Source organism: Wyeomyia smithii, chromosome 2, assembly GCF_029784165.1.
Source record: "Wyeomyia smithii strain HCP4-BCI-WySm-NY-G18 chromosome 2, ASM2978416v1, whole genome shotgun sequence".
Classification (NCBI taxonomy): domain Eukaryota; kingdom Metazoa; phylum Arthropoda; class Insecta; order Diptera; family Culicidae; genus Wyeomyia; species Wyeomyia smithii.
The window spans coordinates 72,932,843-72,948,572 of NC_073695.1; the positions used below are offsets into that span (position 1 = coordinate 72,932,843).

Here is a 15,730-nt window from a genome sequence, read left to right on the forward strand (position 1 = left end):
CTAAAAGTACCCCTCCACCGTGTGAGTCTCGATCTCGACGAATAATGTTAAAATCGTGGAAATTGAGTTGATCGTTTGAATTGAGAAAGGTTTCACAGAGCGCAAATGCGTCACAATTGTATGTATTTATTAAATGAGAAAATAGATCGAAATTGGGGATGATACTTCTGCAATTCCACTGTAATACAGTGATAAAATTCCTAACCTCTTTCGCCGTATTAGTCATCGAAAGATATGATAGCTGAAATGAGGGGCCAAGTTGCTGCTAGTTGCATCAAAAAGGTTTTCACAGTAGGAAGAAGGGCAAGAAGAATATTTTGTAGGGGATCTGGTATGTTGAATGTTTTAAATATCCAGTCCACAATATCAGAAAATTTTATGAACCCTGTTTCTATTTTATCTTCTGATCGAGAAATGGGTGCCCGAGGGGTTTTTGGTGCCCCAGGAAGCGGTGGGTACTCCTGGTTTGATTTAAAATTAAAACCGGGAGGTACTTGCTTCGGTTTTTCTTCACCGCTTCCTTTTTGTGTTGGCTTATTGGTCATTCCGCTAGGGGTTATCTTGCGACCTTTGCGAGAAAGATTAGGAGAGTTGATCATTCTCCTCTTCCTAGATCCTTCTGGCATGGCATAAGAACACCCTTCGACGGGATCGTCAGATGTACCCTCATCGGTTGGTAAAAAGGAAAAGATGTTTCCTGTCGAGGGTGGCTCAGCACTCTTCAGCATTTCTGCGAAAGAGCGCTTTGATCGTTCCTTGAGGGAACGCTTTATTTTTTCCTCGCGCTGTTTGTACGCGGGACACGCCGAAAGGTCATGCCGAGTTCCCTCGCAGTAAAGACACTTTTCAGTATCCTCACTGCAAGCGGTCTCAGCATGATTGCCTCCGCACTTGCTGCAGCGTGCCTTGTTGCAGCAGTAGGTGGCTGTATGACCTAACTGCTTGCAGTTTTGGCAATGCATGACCCGCGGTACGAACAGGCGTACAGGCAGACGAACCCTGTCCAAAGAGATGTAGTTCGGCAGTGCGGATCCAGCGAATGTTACACGGAAGGAATCCGAAGGGAAGAATTTCTTCTTCCCTTCTTCGATGGATACTGAATGCAATTGCTTGACATCCAGTATCTTTACATCTTGAATCAGGGGGTTTTTGAAGCAGCCAACCCCGTGACGCAAAATGTCATCGACCGTGAGGCTTCCTTCGGTAACCACACCGTCGATCTCCACGTCCTTGGCAGGGATGTACACGCGGTACTCTCTCGTGAAGAGCTCTTAGCTAGCAATTGCGTTTGCTTGCTTCAAGCTACTCACAACAACTCGCAGTTTGTTCGGTCTAACCTTTGTAATTTCGGTTACGTCCGAAAACTGTTTTGCCAGGTCCTTGCCGATTTGAATTATATTTAGAGGCTTCTTTATGGGCCTGAAGTAAACTACGAACGGACCTTTCGAAGCATCTGGGTAAGCTTTCACCCGTGTTGCCGGTACCCTTGGTACGGGGCTAGGTAGCGGGGAAGGTAGAGGGGAATTGATGGGGGAGATCTCAATCTCTTCCCCAGTTGTTTCCACATCCAGGAATAGTTGCACCTGCATGTCGTCCATTTTGCGGGAGCGTTACGCTCTACCGCACACAAACGATAAATATTCGAATGTGGGGAGGGGGGGGGGGTCCAATAGTTGCTATTAAATTTTAAAAACAATTTTTCAAACTACAATGGATCAAAATTAAAAAAAAGGCAGTAATACTAATACTAATAACAATAGTAATAATAATAATAATAATAATAATAATAATAATAATAGTAATAATAATAATAATAATAATAATAGTAATAATAATTATAATAATAACAATAATAATACTATTAATAATAATGATAAAAATTCTAAAGTGAATACTTCACCGAACGTCTAAGTCACGACCTCACGGCTGATAGTAGGATTAATCGAGCGTCTCCGCAGAACAAACAATGACGATCCAGCTTCGTGTTGTGACACAGTGGCCGTATCCTACACGCGACCTTGTAGATGCCACTTGTAGTTGACTTCCACTCGCTCGATCGTATGGTGGTCCGTGCTGCTAGCGGGGTAACAGCGGTGCGGAAGAATTATTCTTGCTGATATATCAGCTGCGTATCGGATCACTGGCGGGGTAGCCTGCCCCTACCAGTGTGCAGAAGATGTTTCTGCCGATAAACTACCGGCTATTGTTATCGCGCAGCACAAGAAATAATAGACAAAAAAACACCCGTACGATAACTCGTGTATTGTTATTTTGCAAACTCAAACGGAGATGAACAATTTGCGTCTAATCGAGACGAAAGCAAAACAACGAATGACTGGCACCCTCTGTCAGAGTAATGCCGTAAGACGTAGTTCTACGTCAAAAATGGCCCTTGGCATGGTCACCAGTCAATTATTTTGAAGTGTCAATGTAATATTTTGAGCGGGGGCCTAGTGTGGTTGGTAACGTCTCCGCCAACCACGCTCGACGCCTGGGTTCGAATCCCGCCGCCGACATAGGTGTCGATGGTTGTGAGGTGGCGTGATCCACTCACAACCAACCCAACTGGTCTAGATTCAATCCTAGCCGTCACCGGGAGATTTTCTGAGGCGAAAAATCTCTGGGATCACGCCTTCCATCGCATGAGGAAGTAAAGCCGTTGGCGCCGGTCCGTTAATAAACGGGTCGTGAGTTAGGGTCCTGGGTGTGGAGTCGCCTCCCTGGGCGTCGGTGATTGGCCACAACAGTGGCGGAACTAGACCGACGGAAAATAAGCGAGAATAAAAAAAATGTAATATTTTATTAAGTGCTCTTAATAATAAGCAATTTTGTGGGCAAGGGATACTTTTGTGTCTAAATGATTGAAATTAGTGAAAAAATGAGAAAACCACTTTAGTTACAGGGTGGCCACTCTACCGGGAAAAGCGGAAAAAAGCCGGGTATTTCGAATCACCGGGAAAATCATCCTCCTTCATTTCTGAGTTAATGTCAACATGCAAACCTGTTATTTTGCACGTTGACCTAATTTGCATGATTCTGCCGGTTATGGATAAGCTGGTTTCAGCCAAAGTCGACAGCGGCTTCGCAGCAAGATCTGCGTTAAATAAAATCAAGCTTGGTCAGGCGGAGACACATAGTTTATTGTTTCGTAACATATTCTGTCAGATTTAAAAAAAATGTTTTAAGGTTCTCTTCTTGCATATCCTATCTCTTTAAACCATTGGCGTAACGTCGAAGGGGCTAGGGGGTGCTATACTACCGTTCCAAGCATAGTTGTCCCAGCGTGCATAAGGTTTGTGTTGAACATGGGACTACTATGATTGGAACGGCAGTAGAGCCCCCTCAAGGATTTCTGTAGCGCTCCCTAGAGTTGATCAAATATTCTCCAGGAATGAAAAACAATGAAAACAGTAGAGCAGATATTCGGCAATTTTTTGTCGACCTCCAACTACTGCTGCAGTGCCGAAATCGGATTCGACGAGAAATACAAAGAGAAAAAAAAATGGCTATACTGTTTTTGCATAAAAAATTTAGAGAATTGGCTCCCCCTAGGAATTTTCCTTAGTTACGTCAATGCTTTTAACGTGAACAAGGATTGCTTAGTTTTGAATCAGATGGAAGAAATTTTGATTGCTCAAAATATCATATACGGCCGCTATCAGCGAAGCGGTAGGCGTATTGAAAGTTCTATTGATTTTTTTTGATTATTTGTTTTTTATATTTTAAATTATAACGATGTAGAATTGATGGCTTTTAAAAACTTGTAAGATCGAGCACAAATTATTTTTCAATATTTTTGGCAGAACCATTTTTTTACATCTTTAAGAATTTTCAAGGTGATTTCCTAAGTACGTGTTGTACGCTGGTTCAAAAAAGGAGCTCATATTCATCGAAATCCTGACAAACGGTTATGATTTTGTTTGGAAATGAAGTTAAATTGCATTTTACGCATTTTTTGTTGTGATTTTTCGCCTAATTTTTAAACGCTAATTTCGGAAAAAAAATTGGAAAAGAAGTTTTTCGAAAAACAAAAAAAAAATGTTTTGAGATAACTGATCTCAACGTTTCACGTATTTTGCATAAAAATGCATTTTGTATAATAAAACAATTTTGACAATTTCATGTGCACGTTCTCATTGGTCACTCTGAGGCTCTTAGCGTAGAGTAAGCACGGTGTATTTCGTAGATTGCAGACTAATGACTAACGCTTCCACTCGGATTTTTTGAGGTACAATGTTTGGGAGTAACATTTAAACCAATCTGAGGTGAAGTAGGTTCAATGGTCATCATTGCTGGCCACGTCCATCTTTACCGTAGCTTGGGGACATTAGAAAGGATATTGATGATGTAATACTTACTCAATGAGAGACCACCGACTCAGTGACATTCTCGTAAGTAAATTGGTCACTCTGTGGCTCTTCTTTCCAAAGTCCGCTCGAGATCAAATTTTGCATGAGGACTTTTATCGAGAAGACAAAACTTCTAACCCTTAACTATTCAATTTATCCCATACATTTCATTGACATCCTGATACAGAAGCAAGCTCAAGAGTAAGTTGACAGAGAAAAAAGCAGAAGGAAGCAAGAAAGTGCAAGAAGACGAAGATTGTCAACAGTCTGGAGATAAAAAGGGCGAAAATTGTGCAGCAGATAACTATGAAGATACTTGCTAACGTCGACGAACAGCTAAAAACGATGAAGGAGAAATGTTTTTCATAGTTTTGTAACACTATTGCTATCTATGCTATGCTATCTATGATAATGGAATCGCACTCCTTCGTTTCTCCTTTTTCTTAGGGCGGTGGTGCCATGATGAATACAAAGCAAACAATTTCATATATTTCCGCATTGTTAATATTATTCCCCACGCGAGAAAAAACGTGTTTCGTACCGCTTCGCTTTCATTTTAGCATCGGCCGTACACCCAGACAGCTCGCTCGAGTTTGTACCGAAAGATGTCGCGCTATGAAGGCGGTCATAAGCGACAGCTTGCAAAACCAACAAACATAAGGAGATGAAAATAACAGCCCGTTTGGCATTACATGTGTGCACTGTCTTCAGTGGCTGTCGGGCTGTGTACCTAACGTATGGAGAAGCATGGGTTCTTTCCATAACACCACCACCACTCACCTCACTTGGTCTACCGATGGGGTGGAGAACATTTATATGTTTCTGAGACAACGTCGTTCTTGCATCGATAGAACCGCAATGCCTACGCATCGCTCGGTCTTCATAATGAAATAATTTGCGTGAATATTTGTACGTTACTAGGACTGGGTAGAGATTCTATTGTTTTTGTTAAGATTTTATTCAAGAATTGAGTTCTAAATCGTCGAATGAAATGGTCTATAGCCGTGTAGGGTCGTTTCTGTTTCGCTCGGTCCGTGAATCGTCGTATCTCGGTGCACCGAATTTTCAACTTTTTGTCGATAATGTCGTGGTTGTGGTAGATGCGTGTAGGTGTGGATGATCTGTTTGGATGACTTCATGCGGTGAATGGTTGAAGAAAGGAGCGACACGTCTGGGCAAGCGCTGCAATGTTGTATAATAACTTATTTCAATTCAGGTTTTCAGCCGCAGAAAGGATCACAACAACAAACACATCAGCTTATAACTCAGGTTTTTTTTACCGTATTTGACATCGTTTGACTTTAGAATTTTAAAATGGAAATTTTCTGAATTGTGCCGGTGTTGCACGAAACCGACGATATCCCCACTTAACGTCCTTACACGTGGCCGACGCCGTTATTGGTCTATGAAAAACCGGGTCATTGAATGATGCACAGTGAGAAGGAATAACCACTCCCAGTCGGTCTTTCAGTTCATGCACGGAGTAGCAACCATTGATATGTACAGTCAGAACTAAGCTAATCTAAGCTAAGCTTGGACAATGAAATGTTCATGTTTTTTCAATCAATACGGTTATTATGTTAGCTCCCACATGGTCTCGAGGTACGATGCTGGCCTAACAAGCCAGTCGTCGTAGGTTCGAGTCTCGACTCGGGAGAGACAGTATCAGTAAGATCGTAGCGCTAGCCCCGCAATTGTCCTGTACACTGAACAGTTGGCTGCGAAGTTCTTAACCCTATTCCGGCGCGGCGGAGAGAAATAGCAGAATAGTTCTTTTTTTTCAAAGGAATGACGGAGCATTAAACCCGCCATTATGGCATTTAATGAGCATCGAATGAGCACTAAATTTTCATGCTATTAACTATTTATTCTGCTGACTTTGTACGTTCAGCTTTAGGGACGTAATAAAGCACACATGAACTGAAAACAGAGGAAGATTTTGGTGATACGAGGATGACCTTGAACTAGTGTAATATGTTGTAAAAACTCCTTCCAAGTAGCGTGTTTATGTTGTATGATACAAATGTTTCATGTTTATGCGAAGTATTTTTTTATAAAACAGTTTAACAGAATGATTGCAAATTAATCACATCACAGTTTCAAAAGCTTTCAACGATTGAGTGAAAATTGACGATTTATTTTAGAATAGGCTAAACAACATATATATTTTGGCTTATTTAATACTTGCGAAATTCACTTTTTAGTCACCCACAATGATTGGCATGAATTCCTTTGCGCGTTGATGGACCTCCTTCGAATCAGCTGCATTCGTACGTACCCACCATCTCTTCACATGTTGCTGTGCATTTGAATTATTTGCATACTACAATCAGCTTCGCTTCGTAAGAATAAACTGGCAGCATTACGAATTTCACGTGCGGAACAGCAAACGTAAGGAATACCCCAGACCGTTCCAATTTCTGGATGATCCACCGACGCCGTCGACAACAGCAATAACATACATACCCTGGATAAGAGAAAATTGTGCACCGTAGCGTATTCTTCTCGTCATCTCGGGTGCCGCTGTTACCATGACAGCCAACAGCAACATCCGAAACCCTTTCCCTCTGTTACCTACCCTGTCGCTCCGGTACCGGCGATAGTTTGATTCGTGTAAAAGCTGAAGAAACATAAACGAAGGCATCTTTCTAGCAAACTATGACGCAAAAGTATGGAATATCTTACATATTCGGAATTCACCGCTTCTGTGCGGCTGAAGGCATATTAAAAAATAAGAATAAAGACGAACATGGATCCAGGGTAAAAATTGTCGGAATTCTGGTCGGAGCGCCTTTTCTCCTTCCTGTTCAGGTAGCAACGACAGATAGTGGGTGAAATTCGAAATGCAACAACTGCAATGTCCTGGATTAAGGTTACCGGGAAAATTCGTGCAGTCCGTGTATCAGGCAGTCATGTTTCATGTTGTCATGTTTTCTTTGAAGAAAAGAAGTATGTACTCTTACCGTCTGTGAAGTGACGTGGCCCGTGTATATTCGATTACGGTGTGTTATTTAATCAGCAGTGCCAGCAAATTGCTCTTACCCTTACTTGTCCTTGGATGACATCGTTTATACGGATCAACAGAAATGACGCTGAATGAATGAGTATGAATTTTTCTGACGCATTAAAAATGATATAGAGGACAAATTATTTATACTCAGAAATAGCAAAGTGGTATCGTTGATCCGCATTGAGAAAAGGTTCAACACTAAAAGGTAAACTCATTTTTGCTAGTTGGATCTAATCGCCCACAACTCGAGAATGCAAACGAAAAAAAATGCAAAGAAGGATTTACCTTAATTCAAGCACTAAACACACAAACACCGAACTCCCCAAGGAAGTTGGCTGTTGATTCATCCTTCCATTTCCTTCCCGTACGCGCGTGGTAAAGCACTTTTACAAACAACACTGGCTGTCCTGGTTGGCACCGTTATTGTAAACATGTGCTCAAGCAAAAAGGATTAGCAGACAGGTGAGCTTCAACCGGTAACCAGCCAAGTGTGTGTGTACGGCCGGTGGTGTCCTTATTGTTCACTGTTCATGTGTTGGGCCTCAGCTGTTCTGCGGTGGGTGGTGCCGAGTGTACAACGGCCATTGTACTTGCAGTGCACACAAGACACACAGTTTTCAATAGACTGAATAAACAAAGCAAGTGTGTCTCCCACTAGACCCTGCGTAAATGGAACAGTGGGGTTCGTCGTTGGTATGAGAAACCATCTGCATTTTTCATGCAGCCTGTGAAGGGTTATGGCCATCAGCCGTCGGTGGTTGCGTGCTGCATTTTCATTATGTACCTACCAGAACTGAGGGCAGAAGCGATGCCTGAAATTTGCTAAAATCAGCGTTTTGCGGCTGTCCGTTGGAATGACCAAAATGACATTGATCTGAATGTGGAATTTCTTATTTGTGTGGTTGAGCTGGTTTTACCTGACAAGGTATTGTAATTTAGTTTTTTATACATACATTTTATGGTGTTCACGGTCAATACAAAATTTTCAGAATTCATATGGGCGGTTGTCTATGAATAGGGAGAGGGGTGGGTTCAAAATCGTCGAAGATCTGTTCAATTCATTTAGCTTCAGCAAAAAAAATCATTTTGACTTTGACTTTAGAGCTTAATTTTGTTTTCAGTTTATCAGCTTTATTCTATGAAATTTTCAACAATTTCCACATTCCACATTGAAATCCCTACATTCCAAATTGTTTTCATAATGATGAATCATATCATTATTAGGCTCGAAAAATATAATGACCGCGGCCCGGCAAATTCCGAAGACCATTCTGGGCAATGATTTGATATCGAAACATGCCAACTTTCGAACCGAAATTGGCCCTTCAAAAAACTGCGGTCAGCGTAAGTCTACTTTTGTTCGCGCTGCAGTCCGCACCCGGTCACAAGCCGGTTCGACTGGAATCGATTTCCCGAAATCGGAGCTTGAATCGCCGATGTCCGCTGCATACTGATCAGCTTGCGCTGTGCCGTGGCGTGTAGCAAACAATCTAGACTTGCACTTTCTTTACCCGTCAAGCCGGCAGTCATGGTTCGCGTATTTGTAGGCCCCCTTTGGTTTGTATTCGTGGCACGCCTGTCGATGTCTAAACTAGTAAGGATGTACCGGATCATTGCTTGTTTGCGGAGTAGTAGTCATGCTGTTGTTGTTGCAGGAAATAGAAACACGCACACAAGATGGCACAATTGCCTCCCCAATAAAGGATACCTCTGCTAATTCCAATGGCAATCGGTATTTCGCTGTCGGCAGTGAAGGAAATGAAGTCAGCGAAATAATCGATTGTCGCTTCCAACCGCAGCTGCTGTACTTCTGCTTGAAAATTCTACACGCACTTCTACCGATTGCGGCGTCAATCAAACTCCATTAGATTCAAAAGTCATGTACCAAAGCAATTGTTTTATTTTTAAAGAATTTATGTTAAAGCACCGAATCGAAAAAGATAATCGTAATCTACTAAACACTTCTTCTATCCAGCATCGCTAACGTCACTGCAATGAAGCACGTGTCAACAGAACTTCCCGAGAAAATGATATACGAGTTTGTCGCGTCCATAAAGTTTCGCAGTGTAATGCATATACATATACAAGAGGTACGACAACGATTTTATAACGTCAACCAACCGGCTAAAGGCAATGTCCGGTCGAGGTTGATAAGCATCGCGAAACTGATGCACTTCGTGAGTTGCTGTTATTGTTTTTCATACAATATATGTCGCGTCTATTTATGTGCCACTTCACCGATGCACAGCAATGTGGCATACATCATTCTTGATCATGTGAACTTTATGGGCTCCGTTTCACCTTACATTTGATTATTGTGGCGGAATCGTCTGATGTGGTGCTGCTGGACAGTGGAATCGATGTGTTTTAATTGCAGAAGAAAATCGTTAAATTCAGAGACTAATTCAAAATTAATTATGCCTACACGTGTGCTGGTGCTCCTGGGATGGTGGATTAAGAAATTTATTTCTTAAACCGCTATTCGCTTTGACCACTGCGGAATAGTAATTGATGTTTTTCTTTTCTCTCTTTTCTTCACAGGTAACCAGCGAGGGCCGGATATCACGCTTCCCATTTTTTGTTCACTGTCGCGCTCTGCTGAATACATTCAACTGTGTGCTAAGTTTGCTTGGTTCACATTAAAATGTTCCGAAAATTTTCTATTCTGCTCAGGTGAGCAGCGGCGTGTCGCTCCATTGATTACCTCTCCTGCCAAACCGCTCCCTATTGACGCTCAAGAAGTCGACCGCTAGTTGAAGTTTTGTGTGTTTAAAAAGCCAATTAGTCTTCAAGTAGTTTGCATATCTTGATCGAAGTGATTATTGGGTTTTGTCGTTCACACTAATTGATCTAACTTTAAAAAGCACATAGTCATAATAAAACGCAACAAAACAAAGCTACTCTTTCGGCTGCGGATCATTAGGTCGCACAAATGCATACACCCAACGCAAACGGGTAACATTTTATTACTTTAGGGCAATTTTTTATTACTTATTGTGTCTTATGACTGCGCATTATACACAAAGAGTAATAACCAAAAAGTAATAAAAATTATGACGGCCACACGCTTGTATGTGTTTCTGTAGGAGAACATACAGCCAAGCACCGCAATGCATGTGTTAGCAAGACTTCACTCGCTGTATTTGTATTGATGCAACGATCAGGTTCATTTTTGTCCCCTTCATCCACACATAACCAGAATCTCAACCGCCAACCTCAAATCTCTAATTGGAAACACTTTCGTTTTGTCCCCCAGTGTTTACTTGAAATGGAAATATGTAATACTGTCTGACCAGAGTTGCCGAAGTTGCGAATATTGTTCTGGATGGGCACGAGTTTCGTATTTTCAAACAGGTGCAAATGAGTTTCCATGAACCAATGAGTATGTGTTTTAGATATCTTGCAGGAAAGCGAATGTTTTTGTTTTTCTCTAACGCAGTTTACAGATCGTGATGTCATTCCAAGACGCATTTCAAGTCTTTGAAATCATCAACGTTTGCATTCTCTTTGAAGAGATACAGCCGAATTCATAATATAAAACCATCAAATTGATACGAATAAGTTTAATCCATTTTACTTAAAACCGATGCTTCGGCAAAATGTGTTGAACTGCAACTCGTTGCAGTTAACTAAATCATACGCTGTCTTGAAGTCTACCGGTAGGTAAAGATTCTGCATACCTCAATAGTTACTACAAGTCAAATGTAACCTTTGCGATTTAAAAAAAATCGATTTTTTTTTTATCTCAAATGACACTTTGAAGGCTTCGGATGTTAGAAGTTATCCAAAATTAAATTGGCTCAATGACCTATCGTCGAATATCGACCATTTTTGATTTGAATGAAATTTCGCACACGTATTAGAAATAGCAAACTGAGTATTTTCCGCGGGTGGAACAATTTTTCAGACGCAAGGGTAATTTTCTAAAAGGGCGTACGAGTTCTGACTTAGGTTTTATTCAAAGATCAGAAACCGTTGGTTTTACAAAAAAAAAACAGTCTAAAAATGAATTTTAGGGATATCTGAAGTTGAAACAAATCTTTTGGAAAAAAGTGCAGAATGGAGAAAAAAAATATATTTTTTTTATGGACGTTTTGTTGAAATTTAATGATTTTTAAAAATATTGATGGACATTTCCAATCAAAAAATTTGTAAGAATTAATTTTCTACATGCACCCGTTTTCAAGTTACAGTTATACCTCGATTTTACGCACATTCTTGTTTTTGAAATGTGCGTAAAATTGAATTGTTCATAAAATCGAATCAAAATTTTTATTTTTTTTTCAAAGCCATTCCGTGATCGGAAATGTGCAAGAAAACATGTAGAAGTCATCCAATTAATATGTAACGTTCGAAAGGGTGGTTGGAAGGCTTGACAACTCATAGAAACAATGGTGCTTATTACGGGAGTCACTTCACGGTGAAATCAGAGTGAAGTGAACAAAATCCTATTACGGGACTCACATAAGTGAGAAAAACGTCGCAAAATGACATCTGCCGCGGAATCTGGGTTATTATGAGTGTCATATCAGTGAAGTGAGAACGGAAAAAGCGACGATTTGCGTGGAATTATTTCACGACCATTTTGAACGGTGAAATGATTCCACGAAGATGCCATAAGTCTTAAATTTGGTTGATTTGTGATCTAATGGTAAATATTGGATTTATTCTTCAGTAACGAAACGAATCAGAATTTGATCCGTGCCTTAAAGCGGTCAAATTTCCATTTTTTTGCCCGATGAAAAAAATGCATACTAGTTCAGGAAATTTTCGATACCGAAAAAACATTTTTTTTTGATGCCGAATGTTTTAGAGATGCAGAACACGTCAAGATCTGTGGTTATCTAAAAAAAACGGAAAAAACGACTTTCTGGGACTTAGAGATTTTTGAGCTGGGAAACAATCTCATTCCACTTGTCCTATTCTCAATTTCACTTCACTGTCAATCTCACTCCACGGAGGTGATTTTTGTCACCTCTTTTGAGGTGGAATCGGGAATTGGTCTAGAATAGTGAAGTGAGCGTGAGATGAAATATATTTCACCGTGAAGTGACTCCCGTAATAAGCACCAATATTAAGCATCCTAAAAAGGGAGTGACATAGGAGCGGGGTCGAAGAAGGTAATGTGGAAAACTCACCCAGAACATATGCAAAATGCTTGAAAGAAATTACTTGAAAAAAATAAAATGGGCGTGTGTGTATGTGAGTATACCAATTCTGATTAGTGCACGCTCTTAAACATTAGGTTCAATTCCTAATCAAGTCCAGATAATTTTCGGGTTGGAAACGTTCTGGATGAGCCTTGGATTGGAAATCCGTCAAATTTTTTTTTTTAATTATTGGTATTCATTTGAAGGGTTACTATGTCTGAAATTAATAACCAGTCCGTTATTTGTTTGCCAACTGGTTACATTGCATGTTTTTAAAAATATCTCATTAAGATAAATCGTCCAGCTCAAACCGATGTAGGGGTATGAGGTGGGACCATCAAAGTATATATGTGTATGTGTGTTTGCGTGTGTATTTGTGTGTATGTGTGTTTGCGTGTGTACGTGTGTATGTGTGTGTATGTGCGTATATGTGTGTGGATGTATGTGCGTATATGTGTGCGCGTATATGTGTGTGTATATGTGTGTGTATATGTGTGCGCGTATATGTGTATGTATATGTATGCGTATATGTGTATGTGTGTGTGTGCGTGTGTATGTATGTGTATGTGTCTGTGTGTGTGCGTGTGTGTGAGAGAGAGTATATGTGTGACTCACACATTTATTTTTACCTACATACTAATGCTAAGGAGGCATTGAAAACAGCTCCTCTATCTTGTAACAGTACACGTTTTATATAAAAGTTTTAGTAAATTACTCCAAAAGAGATTGTGTGCGTACGACATGAAATATTTTACGCGTTAGACACGTGTACAACCTTGAAAAAGTTCACTGTTTCGCAAAAGAGGTCTTGTTGTTACTGTCTCCCGGTTTTCGGCAGATTTCACAGTCTATATAGACGGCCCTTTATTAGTGAACCATGTCTAATATATATAACCCTTCATTACGCACAATTTAATGAAGAAAACATACGAGTTTAAAATGTGTTTGAAAAAAGTGTGCGTAAAATCGAGGTAAAATGTGCGTAAAATCGAAGTACGTAAAATCGAGGGTGCGTATAATCGAGGGTGTATATAATCGAGGTATAACTGTATTTCGAATTTAAGTTAAGAAAATTAGACAGTTAACACTAGTTTTTTCATTAATACTTGAGTTGACTTTTCTTTGAAATTTAATGTGAAACAAAATTTTATTTATAATTTTTATAAAGTTAAGTTTTCCTTATTCTTTTCCATTTGAGTTAAGAGTTAAATCTTAAAAGAATAATAGGTTTCTAATGATGCAATATGATTCTAATAATAATTTCATTTGGTGACTATTTCAAAATTAAAATTGAAAAATTTCAATTTCCTATGAAAGTACGCCTTTTTCAGTAAAAATTAGTTTATTTTCGTATTAATGAAAAAATTAAGAAAATTAAAATTTCTAACTTTTTTAACATAAATTCGAAATGACATGAAAACAGATACATTTAGACAAATAATTAATATGAGATCTTTGATTGGAAATATCTATCGTTTTTTTTTTCAAATCATTTGAATACAATTATTCAGAAAAATCTTATGTCGTTCTCGTTTTCGCGGTGTAGCTACACTTTTTCCGGGCTATACTTTGCAGCTTCAAATGAAACATTTTTAGTGTCGTTGCAGTGGTATGCGTAATAATAGGATAGCTGTCAATTTGTTTTGTTTTGGTCACTATCGCATCCGTCATTTTGTCTCGTTTCCATTTCATATGTCCATCTCGCAAATGTGCTGAAAAAAAATTTACCTGACACTTTACCACGTGGAACGAGAACCAAAACAAACCAGTTTTGACACATACGTGTGAATGTGTTGGTAACTTCCTACAGTACACTCTGCTTTTTTCGGGTGTCATCAGGGACAGAAAAAGTGTAGTCAGAGACAGAAAAAGGGTAGTCCGAAAAGTCAAATAAAACATTTACGGTGTCAAAAAAGTCGTTTGAGTGTAGCTACACCGCGAAAACGAAAACGACATTAAATTTGAAATTTCTTTATAAAACTTAACCTTCGTTAAAAATATCTTTTATTCCTCCTTCTAGGACTTTTTACCAAAAATATTGTTATAACTTCAGGTTTGAAAAATAGTGAAAGGGTGGTTTCTTAGACACTCTTAGACACCCACATTTTGGTGGTTTTTGGCTGAACTACCTGAATTTCATCAGTAGTGTGATGTTCACCACAATTCGAACTAATTTGAGAATCGATCGTATTGTTGATGTCTAGGAATTTTGGCTGAGCAGGCTTTCAATTTGGAACAAATTATTTGTTTCTGTCCAACGTTTCAACACCAGTTGGTGTCTTCATCAGGGAAACTATATTATTTTAAAAAAGTAGGATTTTTAACAATTTTCCTTTTTACAAATATTATATACATACGATTGCTACTATTGTTACTCATCCTATGGCCTTTAAAAGCTTATAACTGTGTGTTTGGTGTAATTATGTAGTGTTGACATTGGTGGTTTGGCTACATCCATAAATTATGTAATTTAGGTAATTTTTTCCCTGGTTTGTAATTGGAAATACATGCCAATTATACCAAAAGTTTAGGGAAAACTTCACCAATTGATTGATCTACTGACTGAATATTGTGAAACTAAACGAACTCAAAAATCGACCCCAGATGCGATTTCAAATTCCAAAATGCCGACTTCCAGCTTTGGAAAAACCGCTTACTATGTCCTTAAAACATCTAATATAGAAACTTATGGGACCGAAATAATGCCCAGAGGCTGAGAATCAACTACGGATGCCATTTTCAACTCCAATATGGCGATTTCCGGATTTCTGGCAAGCAGTCAAAAGTGGCCTAATCAAATCCAATACGAGTGTTTTTGGGATTGGAATGATACTCAGAGCCTGTAAATCAACTGAAGATGCCATTTTTAACTCAAAGATAATGACTTCCAGTTTTCTGGAAAGCAATTACAAATTACCATTAAATCTCAGAGAACGAATTCTGGTTTCTGAAAACAGCAAAAAATGGCCCAAAAGCATCTAGGTTTGGTATTTCCGGAACCTGTACCTGCCGGACATTGATTCAAGATACCATTTTACATTCAAGATGGCAGTTTCCCAATTCCCGATTTGTATGGAACCACGTGGAAAAAGACTAAATTGAGTTGAAAAAATGACGTAGAAATTTGTCCTAAAACGTTTGAATCTTGACTGAATATGATAGTGATCAGTATTAAGGCCAAAATGCAGTATTAAAAATTTTCAGTATTTACACCAGAAATT

The 15,730-nt window shown here is 39.4% G+C and overlaps 1 protein-coding gene across 7 annotated transcripts in view; it reads left to right on the plus strand.

The window, feature by feature from the left end:
- Positions 1-15,730, plus strand: part of LOC129721097 (tyrosine-protein kinase Src64B) — a 176,167-nt gene that overhangs the window by 89,709 nt on the left and 70,728 nt on the right. The window lies entirely within an intron of this gene.